Source organism: Heliangelus exortis, chromosome 1 (assembly GCF_036169615.1).
Source record: "Heliangelus exortis chromosome 1, bHelExo1.hap1, whole genome shotgun sequence".
NCBI lineage: Eukaryota > Metazoa > Chordata > Aves > Apodiformes > Trochilidae > Heliangelus > Heliangelus exortis.
In genome coordinates, this window is record NC_092422.1 from 22,563,215 (window position 1) to 22,588,849 (window position 25,635).

The following is a 25,635-nucleotide window of genomic DNA, read 5'->3' on the forward strand; positions in this document are numbered from 1 at the left end:
TGAGTACCAAGACTGCAAATAAGACAGGACTTTTTTTTGCACAGAACTTACATTTGTCATTATATGTGTCTTTAACATGAAGGTTCAGTTCTGCTGCCTTATTCCACAGCTATCATAATCCCACTGAGCTGAGTGGAAGGAATTACAGAGTGGGATGCTACTGAGCATGACTATGGGTGATACTAGACTGTTCTAATCTCCAATTTTGTACGAAAGTTTAACAGTTCATTGAGTTATTTCATAGTTGACAATCAGTATGATATTGCCTCTCAGTATAAATGAAGTTTTCTGGTACAGGCTGCTTCTTTCACTGTAGCTAAATAAAGCCAAAGTTTCTCAGCCATGTTTGCAACTCCTTGCCTCTTTTTACAAAACCTGTGGAGAATACCTGTTGGTCACAGGATACCACCTCACAGGTCCCTAAATTTCTGCTCATGTTTCACCCATCTGCATGCTCAGCCAACTGGAGCTGGCAGATAGTTTCCTAACCTGGATTCTATAGCAACCAGGGCTGAGGAATTAAGGCAGAGCTGTGGCTGTGTACTGAATTTGCTCTGGAAGCTTGGGTGGGCATTTATATTAAAGTAATATAAATAAATAATATGAAGCATTAGGGGTGTTCGCCTGCTGCCTTAAAGGTCTGCCAGCATGTTCATTATCATTTCAAGGCTATTTTTGAAAGAAATTTTTCCAAACCATTTTTTAAAATGAACTGGGTTAGCTCATTCTGCACTGAAGAAACTCCAATGAAGATATTCCACTGAGATCTGGGTCAGCCTTCTTATTTTCAGTTTAGTTAAAAAGTGAAGTTAACTCATTATGCAGCTGTCTGAAATGTTCTTGCAAGGACAAACTCATGGTGTTTTTACAAAGAACTGAGAACATGGGATGGTATTTTCAGGTATGTATAAGCAATTATAGTCCAAACAAAACAGTGTCTTCATTCCTTATTGGGTTAAGTGATGAAAAGACTGACTATTATGTGTGATTACCTCTTCTATTAATTTGGATGTATAAATTAGACATGTTCCTACAGGTCTATGGAGATTTAATGTACTATGTAAGCTCTACATATTAACAGACATCTGTATTTTTAATTCAGTGGCTCAGAAGCACAGGAGAGGTGCACCTCATTGCACCCACATCTACCACATTTTCTCCTATTCAGCTGTGTGCATATTCCTGCAAACCAAATTAATACAACAGAGCTGCCTGGGTAGGGTGTTAGCCACTGGTGGAGGGATGTGACAAATTAACAAACCACTTGCTAAATCCTTCTTCTCTGACCATGCCCTGCTCTAGGTGTACCATCTGGGACACACAGACAGGGGAGAGACAGAGGGAAGGAGTGATACCTGGATGCTGTGCTGAAAAAGAAGATGAAGAGGTACTTTCTGGAGTTGGGGTTTAGGAGGCAGATATGAGGACCCCAGGGACAAAGGCAGCAGAGGGTAATGCAAGCTCCAAACGTTTCCCCAAAATTAAGCCAGGTAGGACCATGTTGTGACTTTTCAACTGTACATCAGTGCTCACAGCTGGCAAAGGACTGCCATGTGCAGTTTTCATCCCTGTTCAAAGCCTGCATAACAACTGCTGAACCAAATAGTATTCCTATTTCTTCCAAAAGCACCCCCAAATGAAAAGACCACCTCATACAAAATGAGGTAAGTTCAACCTTCACCCTTCCCAGCATCACTCCATTAAGATGCTCCAGCCACCAACCCCTTCTGCAAGACCACTGGTTCCCAGCCACCTTCTGCTCCCATTGCTGGCTGCACTGGCAGATTTCAAGAACTGAGACAGCCCTAGCCAGTGATTTCACAAGACCTTCCATTTCATTTGCAATTCAGTTATTCAGTTTGAATTTCAACAACAGCTATCACTATTTCTATCTGTAGGTGGGAGACCATCTTGACCAAAGTCCCCTCAATAAATCCTTTTGTTTACGAAGTCCACAGATTTATCAGAAGCCTTTATGTGATACAGGATGCTTATGTTTTATTGACACTACTTGCCTTCAGAAGCAACAATAAATCAACAAACCAGAGGGAATTAAAGAACAAAACAATGCTAAGGGCTTGATTTAAATATGCAAACCCCACAACATTCAGGACTCAACCTCACCCCATCCTGTCCATCCCTCTGAATGAAAATGTTCTTCTAACAGTGAGTGAACATGGCTTGTCTGGATGTATTCAGTGGAAGGAAACAGACTTTATTGTAGCTACCCTGGCTTTTATCTGATTAAATCAGAATACTATTATTTTTTTTAACCTTACATTCACTTAATTAAAGCAATGTCCTAGCCAAAAAAATTTGCCTAGGTGACCTGAATATTATACCCCCATATTTTTTATGAGGTGACCTTTCTGCTTAGTTTGAGAAACCATGTCTGATCACTGGATTTGGGTGGGAGTTTTGCTTGTGAGGATTATGAGTACACTACAAGAAAAGCCTACTTGATTTATGCATATTTTTTCTCTGAAGGTACAAAATGAGTAGCCATCAACTTAATGCCACTTAATGCTGAAGACTTTAAAGGGTCACATAAAGTCATCCTTCTTATGGGACAGCTAAAATTCATTATTCTAGGTTAGGGTTATAAATGACTAAGTAAATCACTTATGCATTGCATTCAGTTGGCCCCTACTCTGAACTCATTTAGTATATAACAGCTTTGCTGTTGCCCTATGTCCTGCACAGACATTCAATGGGAGGTTTTATAAAGTTCCACAGCAGAGATCCCTGCTTTTTTTTTTTAATCTAATTTTCTGTTTTTAACAATATCTGAAAAGAAAACAAGAGGCAGCTGTAGCTCTACCACCCAGCCTCTGCTCATGCAGGCAGTAGCCAAGAACAGCTGGAGCCTGAGCACAACATCCTACAAATCCTTACAGAAGAGGAGGGACCTGGGGCTATCAGTCCCCAAACGTGCTCCACATTACAAGGAGAATGCAGCCCCACTGGATGAAAAAACAAGTTCACATCAGCTTAGACTGCTTTTTCCCCCTCACATATCCAAAAGCAAGATTAAAGCGAGACACTGGACTTACACTGGGTCTTTTTACCAGCACAGCCTCATTAAAAGTCCACATAGTGACAAAGACAGTTCCCCTAAAAGACCCCATGATAATGGCAGCTCTTCTCAAAAAGTCACTGTGGCACCAAATTTGCTCTGCTTGGCTGTGCTCAGTGGCATCCCCAAGAAAGGGAGGTACTGTCACCTGAAAGCCCTGGCACTACCCACTGCCCCCCTTGGCTAGATCTTACAAGAAGCAGGAGGGGCTCAAACTCAAGTAATCAAGAGCAAAACAGTCTGCCTCTCTGGGAGGGTCCCAACAAGAAACTGGTTTGTGGAGAATAACCAAAACCAGGTAGTGTCTAAAAAGGGAGGCTCAGAAAATTAAGAAAGTAGACAAGATTATAATTTATCTGAATTCCTGTAAACTTAAAATTAAGAGGTCAGCACAAGGGTAACAAAGAAATGTCTGATAAAAATAAGCACATCCTCAACAAACAGACACAGAAAATGAGCACACACCAGGCCTACACGATGAATAGTGAAGCCAAAGAACCTCAGTGGGCTGGAAGACAATGCAGAGGATGCTGTTTGGAAGGGAGGTGATGCTGGGTTTGTTCCTGGAATACTGTTTAAGCAAAGAGCTTTATAGCTTCTCCCAACCTGATAATGAATACAAAGAATACTCCCAGCCTGATATGAATATAAATATGTGAAGCTTCCTTCCTGGTTGAGACAAAGTAGAACACCTCTGTTTCTTTCTATATCACTCTGTCAATGAAGAATGCTTTGATAGAAATAAGCAGTTATGTCTGGGAAACTGGATGTGATTGGAGAGAAAATACTTTTCCCTTTCTCCAGCTTTCTCACGTGACCTTGCACTGGACATGGCTTTGTAACCATTAGTAAAGGACCCTGTGAAGAGACTGATGGGTACAAAATGAAGCAGTGCTGTCAATTGAAAAATCCATTTTCCCCCAATTTTTCCTAGCTCTCAACACAGTAGCAGTGTATTGGCTAGGAAATGCATCTCCCCCCTCTTGTTTCATCATATGAAAATGTTGGCACAGATTCCCTGCAACGTGAAAGCCAATGTCTGGAAACAGGTCTGCTATAGAATTAGTGACTGCCATGCCATGATATCAGATTAATTGATTTGAAGAAAAACACCTTGATAGGCAGGCAGGCAGAAGACACAACAAAATAACAGTAAGCTAAAGGGAAGACACTGATGTACAGCATACCCTTGTTGTCTCTTCTGTGCTTGACAAGCTCTTTATCCCTTACAAAGAATGGAAAACCAGGAATTGTGGCTATTTTAACAACAAACGTCAGAAGAAAATGGTATCATCATCCTAGTGTACAGACCTCATGTGCCAAGTAGGATGAGCTCTTTCAGCAAGCCCTGAACACTGAAAACAGATTTTCCCACCAGACCTTTCATAAATTCTTTCCTCCCTCTTCAGTAACAGTGCTTACCACCAGCCAAGCTACTGCTGGGCTACAGAGATCTGTCCCCATTTCTGTCCATTCCCCTTCAGGCTCCTGAAAATCTTAACTTCCAAAAAATTCCTGGCACCAGTGGGAGCAGAACCCACAAGTTTCAGCTCACTGAAACCCAGAAAAAAGAGGCAAACCTCTGGCTGTTTGTAGTAGCAAAAGCAGCAGCAGAACATACTGAGTTGCCCAAGCACAGTCTGGTCCCCTCAGAAGGTGCCAACAACCCTAACCAGAACAGGATGTTGGGATAATGTAAAGAATCCACTTTTTTTTTTCTCCCAGTTGTCCCTGCCATCAGTCACCGTGCCCCCTCCCCCTAAGTAAATGAAATCAATCAGCAGGGATTTCTGTAAAATACATAAAACAGTCATCTTCCAGACTCTACCACAAGATAAATGGTTCCAGACATTGGACTGCAGCCATTTTCCCACACACGCTACAGTGTTTTGTCATCCATATTGGGCCATAATAGTGAGTGGGTTTTGGTGTTGTTTTTTTTTTTTTTCCTCAGTCAGCAACCAATGCTTCTGCTTCTAACTCATACATTGAAAGCACTGCAACAAGAGTAATTTTTTTGTACAACTTGTAATAGAACAGTTTTGTTCCAATAATACAGTCTGATGGCTTGTACAGAACTTTGACACTTTTCTGCTACAGCTAATATTGCCTTATCGCTCCCAGCTGGAGCTTTTTGGGGTTAAAACATATCACCCCAAACAGGAGCCACGGAACTAAAACGAGCATGAAATTACGAGCAGTGCAAATCTTATCTGAAAACCTTCTAACAAGAAATAATAGGATTGCTTACAATACCCCATGCTGGCTTTTGTGCTAGTTTCAAAGAAGGATACAAATATGTGAGGAGATGCATCACAATGTGAGTTTACAATTAATTTTAACGTATTTTAAAGCAAGTCCTTCATAACCTGTTAACATAAAATGCACTTTGGAAAGAACCATGGGGCTTTTTCATTATTAAGAAATGTGCAACCAAATTCTATCCTTAATTAAATCAGGAGTAATGTTATTAACTGCAGTAGACTTAAACCTGACTTACATCAGTGTAAGTGAGGGTAGAATTTAGCCCCAGGGTGTTTATACACTGTAGTTCCAGTTAGTTTAGATCTATTTGGGTGGGAACTCCTTTCCCCTTTCCAGAAAAAATATTCTTGCCTACCCTTTTTCACCTCACAACTGGAGTCAAAGCAGTCTTCTCTTCTAAGATATTTTTCAGAAAGTTTATGAACAAATCTTATCCTTGACAAGAGATGACCTTATTAAACAAAGCCACCCTCTGAAATGATGGACATCAGCAGTTTTAAAGTTTGCTTGCAAGTTTTTAAACAAGCCACCTCAAACAGATAAGCTTATTTACATCTTAAAAAAATAAACACAAGCTTTAAGTAAAAGCTACTTTATAAAGGAGCTACTTAGGTCTGTTTTCAACGCTGAAAAGACCTTCCAAACAGTACTAGCTGCTACATTAAACATCCCTGCTACAGTATAGAAACTTACTGTCCACAGATATCCTTGGGCTTCACTGTACCTTTGAACCAAAATCACTTTCTTCTGTACTTCATTTTCTGCTTGCTTGCAATCGGATTCCCAGTTCCTGACAGATGGCTCCTCTGTCACTGAGTGCTGCTTCCGCCTCCTTATCGCTGCCAGCTAATACTTCCACGATGCTCAGCTGTTGTCTCTGGAGCTGTGCTCTACATCATTTCTACTCTGATCAATGCTCTGCTTGGTTTTAGGTTGGTTTCTAGTCCCGCCTCCTGCTCTTGAAGAAACGAAAACTCACAGCTGGATTTTCTATAAATCATCCCTTTTAACAGTGGCTGAGCAAGTATGGCAAATACTACAGCTAAGACCTGCTGCTCTATTTGGAACTTCAAAAACAATTCCTCATCTTAATGATGCACACATGAAAGTTAATCATGTACTAAAATCACTAATACTGAAAAATAGTGGCCAGATAATTGTGACCTCCAGGGCTTAGAAGCTGATTAATGTAATACAAAACTCCTCTCTGTTCCAGAGGGGGAATATGGTAAAACATACTGCCTCACTGAACTGCTTTATGTAATGTTTCGCTTTGAACAGGAGCTTGTCATTCTTACAAAGATAAATTTACATTTGCAATACAGAGCTTTTTGACAGACCAAGCCAGCATACATACTGTTTAGGCTAGCTGCCCTAAGCTTGAAAGAGCCTTTACCATGGTAGAAGCTCTTTTGAAGTGTGGGCAGGAAATACTTTTCTGCACAGCACTGAGCGCGCTGTACGGCGCTGAACTCATTATCATGTTTAACAAAGCGTAGAGTATAAAAGCAAGGTGGTACCATAAAACCAGAGCTATGAACTTTGTTCCCATGAACAGAGCAAAACAGAGCAGAGTTTCTGTAAATTGTTTTAATCCTCCACCCTCCAGCTCTGAAGAAACGCTGCTGTGGAAATTAAAAATGACTGAGCAGATCTCAATACAGTCTGAATGGTCTACAAAATCCTGGGGTTTTGGAGTTTTTTCTCTCGGGAAAGCCAAATCCCAGCTGAAAGTGGCAGCAGGCTCTCTGTCCTCTGACATGATTAAAGCCATCTCCTTCCTCACTCAGAGCTGACAAAGTGGCACACACGGTGCCCTGACCACTGCCCTTGGCTGGTTCACCTGAGGATCACTGAGGAGCAGCCAAGCTGCTGCCACAGACTCCATCAAGAGCACTGAAGTTTCAGCTTGGTCAGTGGTGGAGGGAAGGGTGAGAGAACCACATGTGCCAGAACTGGCTGTGACCCACATGTGCCTCTGGACCCCCAGCAAGCAGGGACGTGGGGACTTCCCTGGCCAGCTGTTGGAGCTGGACAACTGCAGCAGCAGTCTTGTATGAGTGGATCTCACCCCTTTTTTGAAGTCTTTTCCACCCAACACTAACACTTTCGAAAAACGTAGTGGAAAACAAAGAAAGTGCACTTCTGTCTACTTAAAACTGACTCCCTAACCACTTCATTACACTTCATTACATGCCTTGCCATTTTCACAAGTTCAGTTTTTCCACACAATAGATGGCTTCATGGGCTCTTTTTTCTTCCTTTTCTCTCTCTCTCTTTTTTTTTTTTTTTTTTTTAAACTGAAGCATCTCATCTCTTTTGGGGCTGCCCATCTCTGTGCATACTATAAAGGATGCAGTTAGCCCTTTAAAAGGTAAAGTTCAGGTGGCAGAAGCTGATGTTACAGCACCCAAGCCCAAGCCTTGCTCCCAGTCTGTGATTGCCATTTGTGTAAATGGGAAAATATTCTCATTTTCTTTGCTCACAACTCTGCAGACAGTCACTGAGGTCAGTCAGTTGTCATCTTGCAGTCTGACAGCACTGCACAACCCACCGCATGAGTGGGCTGCACACAAGAATTTAAAAACAACTACACCAACAAATTTCAAAATTATTACTAGTCAGGCAGCCTAAGAGAAAGCAGTATGGATTAACTAGCCAGGAATGCTCTGAGCCGAGGGCAGCACTGCTCTGATGCAGCTACTGCTCTCTTATTCAGCAGCAGAAAGACACAGGTCCTGTCCAAGCAGCTGTGACTCAGATTTGAAGTGCTGGCACGACAGTGCTCTCCTGTGGATGCACCAGTTCACCAGTGCCAGTAGCTTGATTATAGAATCATACAATCACTTTGGTTGGAAAAGACCTTTAAGATTATCAAATCCAACCATTAACCTAGCACTGTGAAGTCCTAAACCATGAGAAGACCTAAACCGTGTCCCTAAGCACCATATCTACATGCCTTTTAAATACCTCCAGGGATGGTGACTCAATCACCTCCCTGGGAAGTCTGTCTCCAGTTTCTGACAACTCTTTTGGTGAAGTAATTTTTCCTCATACCCAGTTTATGGTGCAACTTAAGGCCCTCTGCTCTTGTTCTGTTACTTGGGACATGAGACCCACACCCACCTCACAACATCTTCCTTTCAGGTAGTTGTAGAGAGCAATAAGGTCTCCCCTCAGCCTCCTTTTCTCCAAACTAACCAGCCCAGGCTCCCTGAGATGCTTCTCATTAAGACTTTTCCTCCAGACCCTTCACCAGCTTCATTGCCCTTCTCTGGACATGCTCCAGCACCTCGGTGTCCTTCTTGTAGTGAGGGCCCCAGAACTAAAGACAGTATTCCAGGTGTGGCTTCACCAGTGACAAGCATGGGGGGACAGCCACTTCCCTAGTCCTACTAGCCAATCTATTCTTTATAAGAGCCAGGATGCTGTTTGCCTTTCTGGCCACCTGGGCACACTGATGGCTCATATTCAGGTGACTGTCAACCATGACTCCACAGTCCTTTTTCATCAGACAGTTTTCCAGCCACTTTTCCCCAAGCCTGTAGTGTTGCAAGGCATAATGACAGAGAGTGAAAAGAGCAGGGAAGAAGCATCATCCCTGTGCCCAATTCAAATATGCAATGGCAAATATAATTAATCTGCTTTCCAGGTGCTGCTGTGCATTCAATACTTATCAGCTGTCAAAACACACATGACTGATTAAAATTACTTGCTTGACCTTTAAAATGTACTTGAAAAAATCCATAAATGAGAACAATCAGTGGCACATACCCACTTGAATAATAACAGAATTTTGAGTCTCTAGCAAAGGCTGTAAAAGGCTCGATACCACAGTGTGAAATGCTCTATATGAACCCAGGATGGGGATCTTTCAAAGACTTTTATAGAGCATTTCTGCCTAAAATAATGCTTACAGCACATAGAGGAAGAATTGCTCTTTCTTTGCCCTCATAATGTTGACCATCATCTGAATAACAAGAAAAAAAATCCAGCTGCAGGTGAAAAGAAATACATATTCTCTACATGTGCTTTGGTTCCAGACACTGCACTGCATTCCTTAGGGATGAATGGGAAAATCTGCTCCCACCACTGAAGAGTGTTCAGTTCACAAACTAGAGTAAATCCACAACAAAACAGCAAAATGTGGTGGCATGGATTTTGGTTTACTGGGACTATTTCCCTCTGCAAACCTCTTCTTGGGTCACACTATAAGCTAATTGTGAACACAGCCCTACAGTAGCCCAGTATGGCTGAACACAAAATAGCCATGCAATGACTTCATATCTCAGGAGCCAGATCCTCTGCACCTGTTTATCTGAAAACTATTCACCGTTTCTCTCTCTAGCTCTGTTTTGGACCACTCCAAATAACCTTCTTCTAAACAGTGTGCAAAAGAGGCAGTATATGTCTCCTGGCTGCAAGATCTATGACCCTTCTTGGTTTGGTACTACAGATGTCTCCCTCACCTGGAGATAATCATGAGATCTGCTGAGACTGGATACCAGACATGACTCCCCAAAACTGTGACTCCATAGATCATGTGACAGGAGGTCACATATTGCTAATTAGTCTCATCAGACTTTAAAAAGAGCTTAGGAAATGTCATATGAAGTGAAAGACATGAAAACCTGCAGATTTATTAAATTGGCAGTATGATCCCATGCCCAGATGTTCAACAGGCAAGAAACTCCACTGGGGAGGAGCTTAGGGTGCCACACAGATCTCCATTTGGGCCTTCTGACCTGTAGCTTGTCCCTCTGCTGACACTTGGGGAATCACCAGAATAAACAAAAGCAAACATTTGGGTGGGTGAACTTTTGTCAGAGAAAGACCTTTCACCTTTTAAAGGAGCTAGGACTCCATCCAAGGACCTGTGATGAAAGTATGGCAGAGGGAGCCATACAGCAAATCTCCATCAGCTCTGGTTAAAGTCTGCCCTGCCTTGTCCTTAAAAAATCTGGATCAAAGATTCACAGAGTCCTGTGGCAATTCAGGTAGGAAAGGTCACCCAGTAGGTCTCAAGTCCAACAGCCCCTTTGGTCCCTCCTGAAACACCAAGTTCATAAATAGTTTCAGCTCCCCACAACCACACTGGAGGATGGGGTGGGAAGGCAAGGAGGAGGAATAAATCACTTTCCATTTCCCCTCAGCAACTTCTAAATATAAAATCTTGAATCTTCTCAATGTTTTCCTCTAACAGCTTTTCTGAATCCACCAGCACAAGCTGAACAGGAGACCCTGAGGAACAAGAACCAAGCTCAGTGCTGCAGACAGGGCCACGTGCACCATGTACTCACCCCTCCTGTGGGAACACATGGATGGAGGCTGCCTTGCCAGGCCAAGTTTGGGGAGCGACTTGCAATTATTCTCCAGCTCGCAAACACATTCAAGCCTTTGATCTCCCCCGTCACTCCCAACTGCCAGACTCTGAGATTACACCAGTGTTTCCTGCTGCTGGCCCCTGATCACGGTACCACAGCACCGATAACCAAGGTACAACAAACCCACTCTGCCCGTGCCCCGCCGCTCGCCGCTTCCCTTTCATCCCCTCTGATTATCGCACGTCCCGCGCTAACCCTGGCAGATTCTGAGGGAAAACTCAAGACAAAGGTTTTATTCTGTGCTACTGGAATCAGATGAACTGTGCTTTCAGGTTTCCCCTACGAACATGTTCGTATTTTTTCTCAAAAGGTTATGAAAATTTTAAAAGTTACAGAGAGGAGGGAAAATAAAATGCTGGGTGACACGGATATTCTTTCAGCAAAAGAGACAGGAGGAGAGTTAAAAAGAACATCTGGGTTATTACTATTTTAAATTCTGCATCAAAATGGATATTTCAAGGCAAAATCAAAAGAAAAAAAAAAAGTGATTTGAAAACTTCCCATCTAAAGCAGAAAGTCGTAATGATAATATGTTGAGTGGGGATTTCTTCCTGAGCAGTTTTCATGCATTAGATGCTCTTTCCTAAGACTGTAATTTCCCAAAGGTATCCTGAACTATTTGTCATTTATTTACTATTGCAGTGATTTTGTAAAGTAGGACAGTTCAACTATCTGTACAACAAATGAGATGAGAAAGACATATGCTTTTGCATTTTAATACAGAACACATTCTTTAAAAGGATCTAAATATGTACTACCTAACGTATTTTTCAGGAAAACCTCTCTCATTTGTACTTGGTACCCATTTAGCTTTTCAGTCTTTCTCCTGATGGAAAATCTTTGGAGTTTACATGGTGTGTCTCTGTGTCACGTGTGTTCCCCCTAATAACCAATAAAAATGTTTTTCAACTCTAAACTCTGCAGCCCCCTTATAAACATCAAGCAGCATTTCTCTGCTTTACTTATCATGCAAGCAAACGACGCTGACCCACCCTCTTGCCTCACTGTAAAGCAGGGGCTCCCTGAGCCCAACCTAAAGCAGCTGGTTTGGGCTGGATGAAACTGAGTGATAAATCCCATCCTGATCTCCAGCACTCCTCAGAAAGCTCTGTGAAAAGATGTGAAAATGGCACTTGTTGCACTTCAGTGACAGGAGCCATGTTTAACATGAGGTTCAGTTCGTGCATGGCAGAGGCAGAGGCACAGGATTTCTTTAGTTCATTCAAATGCTTCAAATAGTCCAGAAATAAAAATTCTTGGAATTGCTGCACGAATCAGAATTTTTTTTTGAAGTTTATATTAACATGCTAGCTTCAGGGGAGGAAAAAAAAAAAAATCTCGTTTTCAGCAAAAAGTTAATTGGGTGACCTGAAAATCAGTAATTAAAAGCACCACTAACAGACAATAATCATCTGGAGTGCTAGTTTCTTTCTGTACATAAAAGACCCAGAAAGGACAAAGTAAGAGAGAAAAGTTTGGCATCAGCATTTGCCTCAAGACTCAATGCACTCAGGGACTGGCTCAAGATCCCTCCTGCAGGGAAACAAGAGCTAGAGAAGTCATTTTTTGCTGCTGCAAAGAAAAGTTGGATTCCTGAAGCTGTAAGTCTGCACCATTTAAAATTACCTCAGTCCCAAGAAAACCTGAAACATCAGCCTGAGGGACACTGTTGCCTTCACCATCATCCCCCATGCACGTGTCAGAGACAAGTGCCACCACCCTGGGCAGAAAATGCAACTCCTACTTGCAGTGCAACCATACACGACTGGAAGAAAGGAATATGGTTTCCAAATTAAACAGCAGGAGTAATTTCTGCCGACAGGATGTAATTACTGCTCTTGTAAAAGAGCTGGGGAACACTTAATGGTTTCAAGCACTAATACCTATGGAAACAGAGCCTTCCCCTCATATGCAGCCAAGCTTGGAGTTGGCTTGGAGAACAGTGAATGGCTGAGAACACATCCTATACTGCCTAAAACTTCAAGGACCTCCTTCCAAATACTGCTCTAGCTGGACTGATGAAGTTTCTGAAATCAGGTATGATTGCTGCCCAGGATGAAATTTCTTCCAGCTCTCACCAGAGCTGTAGTTAACACACTGTACTGCAGCCCTAAGTATAGATTTTCCACCTTTGTATCTCAATGCCAGGTCTGGGACTATTTCAGGTAATTTATCTGACAAGTCTGCTGTATTCCCAAATACCCTATTTATGAGCAGGCAGGACCTGAGACTATGTAAAATTTATCAAGATAAATGCAGTAGGATATATGACATCACAAAGTTGAAATGCTTCTGATACTAATTTTCTGAAGGTCTGACCAAAATACACTTCCAGATCAGAAATAAGGAGCAGCATCTAAATGCACCCATGTCTTAATTATGGCCAGAACACTTCCATTATCCAAAAGCCTCTTCATAGAAAGTGAGTTGAGTGAAATACACCATAAATTTCCTATGGCAACACAGTTCTTATATTTATATGCAAAAAAAATCATAACCACACTTGTTAAAACAGACAACCAGTGCTCTCCACAAAACAGTTCTCCTCCTGTTGCAAGATTTTCACTAGTTACACTACTGCAGCCAAGACCTTGGGATGAAACAAGTGTCCCAACAACTTTTCCTTCCTTTTTACAAAAAATACAAGCTTGTCACAGCACATCCATATACCTAAGACCTCCAGCCTCCTGCAACAAGACCAGCTCCAAACAAGGCTCGAAGTCTTACCTCACCTCTTGCAGATTATCCTGCATTTTCCAGAGATTTTAAGGTAGGAGTTGTTAAAATAAAGATGCTGCTTATCACAGGAAAAGATTGTCTCTAAGCAACAGGAAAAGACAAAGTTTTTCTGCACAGATCTGCTTCAAACATCAGCAGAGAAAAATGCTTACATGATGACAGTTCATCTGAGGAACTGCTCTGGAGCTTAAGAGGCTGTAATCAAGACACCAGAGGTTTATTTTGAACAACCACTTGGGGAACAGACATGAATTCTCAATGTTTGCTATGCCAGTCAGTATGTGATTCTCTCATCCTCACACTGATGGAAGAGAAAGCAAATGAGTCTGGTTTGTAACTATTGCAAAGCAGAAAATTTCTTTTTTCAAAATACAGAGACTCCTTTCAACCAAAATTTGGCACGCTTGAAGTATGAAATGTTGAGCTCCTGATCTTTCAGAAACCCAAATAACCAATGTGCATAAAAATCTTTACTAATCATATTTCTATCATCATGGTCCTTCAGATCTTTCAGGGTGACTTACAGAGAGTGAAAAAAATGTAAGAAAACCAAAAAGTGGCAGCACATTAGGCAGCTTTGGGCAAAGAAAATGATAGATTCCCTCAAAGTGATTTTTTGCCAAGTGAGATTTCCTCCAAGGATCTTGATGGCATAAGTCAGTGTTGAGAAGCTACCTGGACACGTGAGAATATCACTTACAGATGATGCAGCCAAGACAGGGGCCACTTCTGGGTTTTAGAAATGAAGAATCTAAGTACAGGTAACCAGAGACAGAAGGGATTTTTCATATGATTTGGAGACAGTGAGATTTTATTTATTTACCTTGCTCAACTGCCTCCTAAGATGGTCCCAATTAGACCATCTTTTTTTTTTCTTCGTGTACCAAAAGCATATAATCACTCCTCTATGTGATGTCCTCCTCTAACTCTCCTGGCAAAAGCAACAAAGACTTCCTAGCACAAAAAGGCCGCACTGTGGTTTTGTTTTCAAACATCACTTCTAGGAAAAATGAGAGAAAAAAACTCCTCTGCAAAGTATTCTGTACCCAAAGACAAAGCTGAATGGTTCCATGTGAGTCACTTTCAGTCTTCACAAGCTTGGCATTTGTGGTATGAACTCAGAAAAGTCATTACCAGTAAATTTGTAATTTCAAGTGTTTGTCACACATGAGAATTAAATGGTTTTAGAATGGGAAGTCAGATCCTAACCACTTCAGGGACACTTAGAGATCACCTTCCTACAACTTCAACCTAAAACTGTTTCACTATTAAAAAAATACAAAACAAAACATCAAACAACTTTCAGATGCTCCAAGTAAAGCAAGGCACCCAATAGATATATTTAATCACTCTCCAATGCTGGTATTTAGGTGCCCTGTACTGGGTGAAGTTGTACAGCAACAGCTGCTGTTAGAAAGAGCGTTAAAAGTTTCTCCTCCATGCAGGCACATTTATTGACACAAACCCTGGAGGCACCTTGTGAAATCTCTACCCCTCTGTCAAATCTACAAGAAATCAGGCTCCAGATTTACTGAGGGTGTGAAGTGGAGACAGAGCACAGAGAGGGAGTGTTTGCATAAGCCTGGTTTCCATAGGGAACCGGGGAAAACATACACTGGTTGAAAAAGGAAGAAAGTTTTCCATCGGTTAGTCTGGAAAGTCCTGCAGCTCTGGCCCTTGCCCACTAGAGGCCGTGAAGCCCTTACTGCTGCCCTGGCCTCGGCTGTCTGAACCCAGGGAAAAGGAGACGGGGAACGGGAAACACCAAAAATGAGATTTTTTTTTTCTTCAGGCATTAAAATCGCATTCGCCGAGCAAGGCTCCCCAGCCCTGGCAGGCTGGTGGGAGCATCCAGCTCTGCTCACCTACAACTGGAAACCCTGCAGAAGGAGATGTGTGAGGAGGAGGAGGATGAAGATGAGGAAGCAATGCAGCTGGCTGGAGGGAAGCTACTCCTCTATGATGAGCCCAAGGTAAACAATGAGTAGCCAAACATAATGAGCCACCTGTAAAATCAGTTCCTCTTTTTGAACATCACTCATCAGAGCCTGGCAAGCTGAAGCAGTCAACAGAAAGGATGTCAAGCAAGGGCGGGATTTAACGAGAGGAGTTTGCTGGAGAACAAACACGTATGCACATAAAACCACAGTGAAGGCTGGGAAACAAATAGGGATTAATAGAAGCAAAATAAGTTGCTCTTCCTCTGTTCCTTCTCTTTGAGTGGAAGCTGAGTTTGCTGGGTTATTTAGAGATCGCATCACACCTCTGCATGACAGACACTGGCAAAAATTTGGAGATAAGACCTGCACAGAGCTGTGCAGTAAGTGGGACATTAAACCCTGACTTCCATAGGAGGTGAAGGAACATGGGCCTCACAGAGCATAGGGCTGGATATCAGATCTAAATATCATCTTGCAAACTTAATTTGTGACAGGTTATCTAGAAACCTTCAAGATGTCAGTGTAGAACTAATGACTCCTCAGAGTTATTAATTGCCCTGATTTCAGCAATGTTGAATTTCATGTGCCATTGTGCTGTTCATCTATCTAGCTTAATTATGTCCTTTTCAAGTTCCTTTCTCATCTGCCATCTGTGTTAAATACTTTTGTGTCTTCTACCAACCTCTTTCCTGTTTTCCATACTTTTGCCACAGATCATTAAACAGCATAATTATGTCACACAACTCCTAAAGTGAAATTTCAGGGCAGCCGAATAAAAAACAATGTCCTTAGTGAAAATTTACATTTATTCCTCCTCCTTGTATTGTTCTCAAGTACGTGGCAACCTTGTGATCATATATTCTATTAAGATTTGGGGACTGTGGGTTTAAGTCCCTTTACTAAGCAAACTGCTTGAAAAATTTGGTGGCCTTGTATGGGCAGAGCAACTGATGTCATCTACCTGGGCTTGTACACTGCATTTGACACTGTCCTGCATGACATCCCTGTCTCTCAAGCAGCAGGTCAAAGGAGGTGATTCAACTAAGAGAGTTGGGGTTGTTCAGCCAGGAGAAGAGGAGGCTCTGGGGACACCTTAGAGCACCTTCCAGTACCTGAAGGGGGCCTGCAATAAAGCTGGATAGAGACTTTTTACAAGGGCATGGAGTGACAGGATGATGGGGAACAGTTTCAAACTTAAAGAGAGGAGATTTATATTAGATATTAGGAAATTCTTTAGTGTGAGGGTGGTGAGACACTGGAACAGGTTGCCCAGGGAAGTTATGGCTGCCCCCTCCCTGGAAGCCAGGTTGCGATGGGGCCTTGAGCAACCTGGTCCAGTGGAAAGTGTCTCTGCCCATGCAGGGGGATTGGAACTAAATGATCTTTATGGTCCCTTCCAACCCAAACCATTCAACAACTTTGATTGATGGACAGATACTGCAAAGCATTAAGGCCTTATGCAAAATGTGACTGTCACTTTGCCCTTTGACAGCTGTTTTGCAAGAGACTTGTGAGTATTTCAAGTGGCTGCCCCCTCACCTCTGTGGGATGAGGCTGCCTGGGACACTGACTGTGGCATGAGGCTCAGCCCCAGGGAGGCTGCAGGGATGCTGGAGCAGGCATGATTTGTGCTCCATAGTTGGAGGCCAAAACCAGTACGTACATACAGCAGCACTGTACAAACCAGTGCCTTGAGTGCTTCCTGGGATGCCTGGCCCTTTCTCAGAGGAGACTAAATAAATGTAAGATGAATGTGACCATTTGTTGAGAGGAGAGTTTTTTCCCTGGTCAGGACTGTTAATTTGCTAGCAAAACAAAAATGTCAAAGGGGGCATAAGCATCTTTCTGGGTTAGGAAGGAGGCAGGGAGGGACAGGGCTGCCTGGAGCTGGGGAGGCATAACACCACTGCACACTTCCAACCTCAGCTCCAGCGGGCACCATGCAGCTTCCCTGGCTGATGCTCAAGGTCCTTATCTCTAACATGCTGCAGTTAGTAAGCAGCCCTGAGAGCAACCCCAGGTGTTCACACACTCTCTAATCCCATTAGGGCTCTTTTAAAGCCAGTTGTTTGGTTTGTTGGTTTTTTTGTTTTTTTTTTCTGGTGTCACAGAAGTTACAGTTAATGGGTTTTCAGTTATTAGGCAGTTAGAAAAGTTATTTGCACTTTGTGATTTGCTGCCAGAAGTGTAGCAAGAGACAAGCACCAAAGTCCTTGTGAATCCCACAGCTGCTGTGACTTTTCCATATGAGGAAGGAACAGTTGCTTGAGGCATTTTAGAGATATGCAAGAGCACAGGAACACTTTATTAACACTGGAAGTGAATTTGCAATTACTAAGAGCAGATGGTCAGCTTGCACAGTGAATGAACCTTAAACCAGCTAGACTTACAGGACTACTGCAAACACTGAAACAGTACCAAATGCACAAAAAGAAATCCTATGTGCTCACAGTCAGAAGTCAGCTCAGATTTAGATCCTATATACAGTGGCTTAAACCCAGATAAAGCTGTCAATATAAAACTGAGTTGGTGGATTAACTCTCGAGTAAATGTCCCTTCTTTTTACTTGCATGCATAACTCTCAGATCAGTCAAAGATAAGCTAAAATAATAAGGACCTTAATAAAATATCAGCATCATTAATATTGCTGGGAATCAAGCTAATCCTCCCTTGTACCACTGCAGCTCTGCTGTATTAGAGATGTGGTAGCAGCATTAACAAGAACTGAAATACAGAGCTGAAGTTACATGAGCAAGTTTTCCATTATTCTATAGTCTGTTAACAAAGAAGAGCCATACACACATTGCATCTCTGATGTACTCCAGAGCTTTTGAATTCTTTCCATACAAAAGGTGCTTGTAAAGACTCTGTGAAAGAGCTTAATTTGAGATGTATATCTTGAAAGTACTCCTCAGTGTAGCTCATAGACAAATTAGAATTATTATTTGCTACAGGCATGTAAGAGTATGTATGTGCAAAGGGAAGGGCTTCCTTAGCACCTCATGCCTTTCAGCCTATATTCAGCCTGCCAGCTCTTTGCTCACCTAAGCAAATGTAATTATTGAGGGGAAGAAGGGAGGCTATAAGGAAAATGCTCTCTTGTATGGATGTGTCCAGGGAGTGAGCTCCAATGGGTCAACCAGCCCCTGAGAAGGCCACATGGGCAACAGAGCCTCAGCATGCCAGCTGAATGCCTCACGACTGTGAAGGCTCATAGTGGTTAATTTGACCTCCAGTTTACAGATCTTTGTGAATGGATAAACAAGTGTCTGAATGTTGTGTGGCAGCCAAAGGCAGCTGGCAGGGAGAGGCAGCACAAGCCAGGTTTGTCGGTGCCTGGGTAGAAAGGGAACTGCACACTGGAGTGCAATAGGGCTTTGAGGTGCAGCCCAAAGGTTCCAACAGCACAGATGTAAAAAATGAGATATATATGATTTTAAAAATTATGGCAATTGTATTTTCAGCAGAGAAAAGGATGTTGGTTTGGTGACACTTGTCACCAAAACCGTGCACCTTGCTGAATAAGGAACAGCAGTAACTTAAGGCAGATCCCTCAGCCCAGACCAACTGCTAACAGAGCATGTTAAGATTTTGCCTCATTTTGCCTCACATAGCTGAGGTTGCACAAACTTTCACTTGCAAGCAGGATGGAATTTGACTTTTCAGGCTTATAGTTATGTCAGAAAAGCTCAAGTTTACGTCCCAGAATGAACTTAATTCCCCTCTTAAGTCAGATATCTGCATAGCAGGCCAGTTTGTTTCCAGATCACTATATAATTCAGAAGTCTGGCTTCATGGCACAATGTACAAAAAATATCTTGACACCTGTGATGCACTTATACTGCCAAAAAGGCCATTTCTATACCTGCACCAAGGGAACCTGTGAAGTGCTGTAACCATTTCCAGAATCCTTTCCTTTATACTTCCTTCTCTAATGCTTAAGCTGGAAATCACAGGGTACTTGAAGAGTCCTGCAGTGCTGGCTATGACATTGTAAAGACATTGGTATGTTGACTCAGAACTACTTTAAAGTTTTCCAGACCCTTAGAAAAACAAAGTTTATACATGAAGTTATTTTGACAGAATATAATTTATCTAACATGAATCTACTTAGTATGTTGAAATTTAACAATAAAAAAACCTGTTGACTATAAAAGAATATTTCTAGCAATACCTTAATACCCTTGGTTATTCTTGGAAACATTTTGCATTTTCCTGAAACTTATGTAATCTCTTTAGTAGCCTACACTATTGTATATACCATGGTTATTTCTCTTGGCACTGTGCAAAGACCTCCCAACTTTCTAATGTTCAAGTTCTGCAGCTGGTTTTGTCCATTAAAAATTAAACTAAAATCCTTAATTAAATATACACATGTTAGCATTGGAAAACTGTGTACACACAATACTTGGACTCATCTCTATTAGCAAAGAAAAATCTGGAGCAGACGCTGACTTACATACTCAAGGATTTCAGATTCCAGACACATTTCTAATTTTGTATAAGCCTTTTTTTTTTTTTTTTTTTTTTTTTTTTTTTTTTTTTTTACTTTCTAAATCTGACATTACTCTTCATTAATGTCTGGGATTTAGAAAAGAAGCCACCCCTCCCAAAAAAAACCCCAAAAAACAACCAAAGAAAAAAACAAAAAAACCAAACAGAAAATCCCATGGGATTGAAAACAACAGATGTTGTCTGTTTTAAGCTTCCTTTATTCCAAAATGCCAAATTTAGTGCTTTTAAGATTTCCCTGCCTCTCCTTTCAGAGGTCTGTGATTTGTTCTTTCAGTTGATTTTCAAGAGACTGAGCCTGACCAAAATGTATGTGAAAAGAGACGTTTAACTTAAAATGCACCATTTTTCAGTGAAGTTACTAGAAACATATGAAAAATATGACAGAACCAATACTGGGGCAATACCATTGTATATCCATACTGTGAGCAATCAACATAATACTGTCCTAAAAAATGTGAGGCACATGCTATTCATTTCCCACCCAAATGCCTTCACGTTTCCTGCTCCTCCTCTGCAACACTGATGACCTGTCAAGCTCAAACTGCAGCATCCTGCCCCATGACTGCTGAAAAGGGATTTTCAAGGTTTCCTTAGAAGCAGAACTCTTTTTTCTCTATAATATGTAACTTTCCCATGCCATCTCACCTGTTCTCCATCCCTACAGATATGGCCAAAGACCTCCTGCCCTTAGGAGGTAAAACTCATTCCTTTTTCAAGTGAGTGACTGCATCCTTCAGAAGGATGCTGTGATCATGATGTTAGTGATCCCAAAAAGGACTGAGTGAAGAAATAGCTGTGTAATGCTGTGGAAAAAATATTCGAGTAATTCGATCCCTGGGGATATGTCAGGGAAATAACAATTAGGGATGGATGTTTGGGACAGTTTGACATCCCTTTTGAAAAAATTGAGAGGTTTCAATAAACAGCCACAGGTATTAAATAAGTATTGGATAAAGCAATGGCACACTAAGCAGTGGTAATTTTGCCTATCTCAAAAACAAGTTTGAGAAACAGTTTTATCAGAGTGTGGTGGTACCTGACAGTGAAGATCTCTTCATTCCAGGAAGAGAGCACAAGAAGAATGTCTGGAATGTGAGGACAGACAAATTCAAATTAAAAGTTAAGTGTAAGGTTTTCAGACAAGACAAGTTAACTCTAGATCAAACTACCAAGGAATGCCGTAGATCAGTTGACTCTGCCTTTTTTTTTTTTTCTTTTTTTTTTTTTAAATTTTTGTCTCCAAGGCAAGACAGGATGAGTTTTGGGGAAGGATGTTGAATTTAAACAACCAGATTTTGTCCTCAGCACAGGCTGTGAGATAGAGAGGAGGCTAGGCCAAATGAACTAATGGTTTTAAGTTTATGAGGTCAAATCTTTCTATTGTGTCAAAACCTCTGTGTTTACAGTGATTATAGCTGTGGTCATTAATAAAAATAATTGAAACTGACTGCCCCTTTGATTTAACCAGATTTGGATTGGTGCAAGGTCATTGAATTGCCAATGGAAGAAATATTAAACCTCATCTCTTCACAGATGGCCAGATTTTAACAATGCCTTAATAAACACTCAATTCATATTATATGCCTTGGCTTCCTTTTGTATCCCATTTTTTTACAACTGCAAATACACTACAGAAGAAATAGAAGTCAAGCTCTAATACATTTTTTCTGGTTGCCAAGCTTGAATGGATGCAAACATCAGTCCTTGGGGAATTACTATGTCATTCATGTTCTTCTAGAAATAAAAATCTATTATAAGGTTAGAAAAAAGAAAAAAACCCCCAACATATTTTCTGGTCTTCAGTAGGGCCATCGGCCATCTCTGCTTCAGAAGCTTTTTTTCCTCTTGAGACTCATGAATGCTGCCATTATTTCTTGCATTCTTCCATTTGCTCTGGGGTTGTTGAGCAGCTGGGAAGGAGCCTGTCTACATGTCTGCCACATGCAGGAGGTGCAGAAGTTCAGTTTAATTTTCAGTAGGATCAAAAGTGATTTTTCTAAGCTTTATTCCTAATGGAAATTCAAACATATTCACCTTGCAGAAATACCAGGGGAAAAGTGCTTGGCTTAGACTTTTCCAGTGCCTATTGATTTCCCATCTGTAGGACAAGGATGCAATGACACGTTTTATATGAAATCAAGAGCCAAGTCATTGACAACAACACCAGGAGCAGCCAGCACCTATCAGAAGCTCCAGGCTTGACAGTTTTGAGGTGTTTTGAGGTCACCTGTCTTAAGTCCATGGACTCAGAAGACCCATGGATAAACAGGAGTACCCTGAGCTGCGTGTGTGGAAGTCTTTGCTGTGATTTCCAGGCCCTTGAATAGGGCACAGGGAATCTGGAAACTTGACCCTGTACCAGCACAGGGGACCCTGAAAGCTCTGGCTCCCCCTGCCACCCACCAGCTGAGCTACTGAAGGACAACTTGTTCACCAGCAGTCTTTCAAATCTGGCATGCTTTTACTAAATGTTTGAAGTCCATTATGTCACCATAAAAGTGACCTCTCATGTCACCTGAGACACTTTAAGTTTTAATTATTAAACTAATATGCCCAGTAATACTTTGGGGTGTGTGTTTGGACTTAGCTAATGGGGCAGCTGAGATGGCTACGGTATTGAGTAGCAAACCAGAGGGGACAAGATCTCAAACTTGTGTTGACTATGTGTACCTAGATTACTGAGGAAGGAGAAGGACACATCCAGGGAGACAGTAGAATAGTACTGCCAATGGAACAGTGGCAGCAGAGATAATAGGAGAAAGAGGTGCAAAAATTCACCAGGGATATCTGCATATAAGGGACTCCAGCTAACCTGCACATTTCCCATTTTCATTAACGACCAAGGAAATTCTCAAATATATGTCAGTGCAGCCAGTGGCTCACTTTTACTCAAAAGTGCCAATTAAACATGGGGTACCAAGTAAACTGAAATCTGGAAACCTGCACAAAATAAAAAATACTGATGGTCAGCACTTGCTGACACGTTCACTCCTGACAACCCTTCAGAAAGGATGTGTGAGCTTCGATGTTTTACTTCTTTTCACCCGTTTCTTCTCAAACGTAAAGTTTATCATCATAACTCTGTAAATTCATTGACAGCTCTGATCTGTAACTTGCAGCCATGCTGCAGCTCTGAAATCCACAGTTTGCCTCTTGGTCTGGACCATGTTATGTTCTTTGGAATATGAGGCCGTTTTGGAAACAGAGCAATGTGCTGATGGTGATTGTGATTCTCTGACACCAGAACCCAAGAAGACTGTGATTTTATTTTTTTTTTTCTTTGACAATCCATGTGGGCAGACCACGTCCTTTACATTTCTGTAATTTAGCTTTATAAAAAGTAAGCAAATGTTTCACAAACAGTAAGTGGAAAGCTTAGTTGTAAAGAACCAAAATCTAAAATACATCCATCAGCTTTAACACCCTCATCTGGAGAAGTCAGCTACTGTTAGAGGAGACATAAAGATAAGGTGTTTTCAAGAAGCAGAGTGAGTTGTACCCTTTCAGTGTGTTCCTGGGAAAACCCTGATGAGTGCAAAGAGAACAACTGTGAAACACTAAACATGCTGCTAATGTGCAAAGCCCTATGTTCAGGGGAGAGAAGAGCATTCAGCAGTAATTGAATCATCCAGGGCTGTGCTCAGTGGATGCCCTAAGGTGATTATGTTCAGAATAGAAGCTTTCAGAATGTCATTTAGTAAATGAAAACAGAGTTGGATACCAGTAATAAACCAGTGCCCTCAAGCTACTCATTTTTTATAGCAACTTAATTGAAACATACAAATCACGGAATGCCTGATGCCTGGGAAGGGGGCAGCACTGAGGCCAGAACCACCAACCCTGGTATCAAGCAACAAAGTACAATTTTCCTTCCAGTGAAGAACAGATTAGAAATACAATTTTCTTTTTCTGGTAATAAAAAGGAGTCTGTCTTATTCTGAGTGCTTAATTGTATTCCCAAGATGAGTATAAAGCTGGATACCAGCTTTTTTTCAACTTTCAAATTGCTGATGAACCCAATGAAGTGAAACCAAGAACAAAATTTAGCTTTTTTCCTCTTTATAGTAGCTACAAAGCTGTTTTAAAATGCATTAGCTCCTTAATCACATGATTTTGATTACCTAATTTGCAAGAAGTAGGACTCTTTAAAAAACAAGTACACATTTAACTTGTAGTATAGTAATTTAAATTACACATAACCATTACATTTTGAATTCCTGCCTTTTATATACATTTAGTACTTTCATAAAACTCAAAGAAAAACTTCAGCCAGATTTATTCAGAGCTTTTCAGGTTAGTAGCACTTCTTGCAGAGATATGTCCCTACCATAGCTGTTCTATTAAAATGCAAACCACAAGAACTAAATAGGCCTTGGAAACATAGAATTGTAATTTTCCAGAGCTGAAGCTTAAGTAGAAAAAGCATTTCATTGGATGTAATAAATCATCCATGAGTAAAATACGAGAGAAGCCTCTCTCTTCTTGAAACCTCATCCTGTCATTTTACACACAGTTCAGCAGAGGGGTTGAGAAAGATTTGGACCGGAGTCTGAACATGAGCTTGGGCACTGAGTACTTGCTCAAACCTGAATTAAACCATCATGGGAGGGGCAAAGGCATTGGAGAACAACATCCTCAGCCTCCAGAGGCAAAGAACCACTTCCAGCCTGCTCGTGCAGCCCTTCCTACCAAGTGTTTCTTCACACTGTAGTTTTGGCTGCAAGATTTGTACAAAGCCTGAGTCTCCAGTCAGTGTCCCACACTCTTGTCCTGCTTATTCTTTTTTAACTGCTGAAGACTTAGCACATCACACAACTTCAACTAGTGGAAGGTTTTGCAGCCTGTCTCTCCCAAGCAGGAGAAAGTCATCATTTTGTGCAGAAGATTAGTTAGTATTAGTCGCTTTGAAGATAATTGCTCAACAACAAATTCTGTTCTTAACCCTCATTTACATTTCCTAGAAGTTCTAGTGCCTTTGGGGCTGATGCTTTCTGGGCTTAATGAAGAGGTGATCTTCATGCATGTAAATTCAATGTAAATTCAAACAGTTTACCTGTTCTCAAATCAGACACATATATGAGATTACTTTGCCTGGGACTCAAATCCCAAGGGGCTCCATAATTGCTCAGTATAAGAAAAATATTTCATGTATTCCACTGTGCTCTAAGGAATATGCCCAGTTTCTGAAAATACAGTTTCAGAAACACCAAGAAGTGAAAGGCTGCCCAGGGAGGTTGTTGAGGCCTCATCCCTGGAGATGTTCAAGGTGAGGCTTGACAAGGCTCTGAGCAACCTGATCTAGGTGAGGGTGTCCCTGCTTACTGCAGGGGGATTGGATTAGATGATCTTTAGATGTCCCTTCCAACGCACATTATTCCATGGTTCTATGAAAGGAGAAACCTAATTAATGCAGAATGGAAATGAACAGCCTGCTTTTCTCACTGAGATCAATGTGGGAAACTCCAGTGACACAGAGTATGCAGAGCAAGTAACTAATGTTAAGTCTGAGATGCTCAGTTTGATTCCTGACTTCTCTGGCTCTGCTCAGGACCCCCTGAGTACTTGCATCTGCCCCAGCATGCAGGTGGCCTGAAGAGCATCTGGATCCTGGGGACAGCAAGCCCTGTAAAGGTGTTCAGTCACCACATTGTGTCAGAAAATATTAATTACAGTTTTCAACAATGCAGATCCACCCTTACATATACATATATGTACA

General features: G+C 41.5%; 1 protein-coding gene across 15 annotated transcripts in view; it reads right to left on the minus strand.

The window, feature by feature from the left end:
* The window catches only part of STARD13 (StAR related lipid transfer domain containing 13), a 291,307-nt gene that overhangs the window by 66,768 nt on the left and 198,904 nt on the right, over positions 1 to 25,635 (minus strand). The window contains exon 1 of one of the 15 annotated variants that reach the window (XM_071737445.1): positions 6,035 to 6,287. The exons of the other annotated variants lie outside the window; for them this stretch is intronic. The gene's annotated coding sequence lies outside the window, so the exon portion shown is untranslated. Of the gene's footprint in view, positions 1 to 6,034; positions 6,288 to 25,635 lie in introns of those variants that run through there. 15 annotated transcript variants of the gene reach the window in all.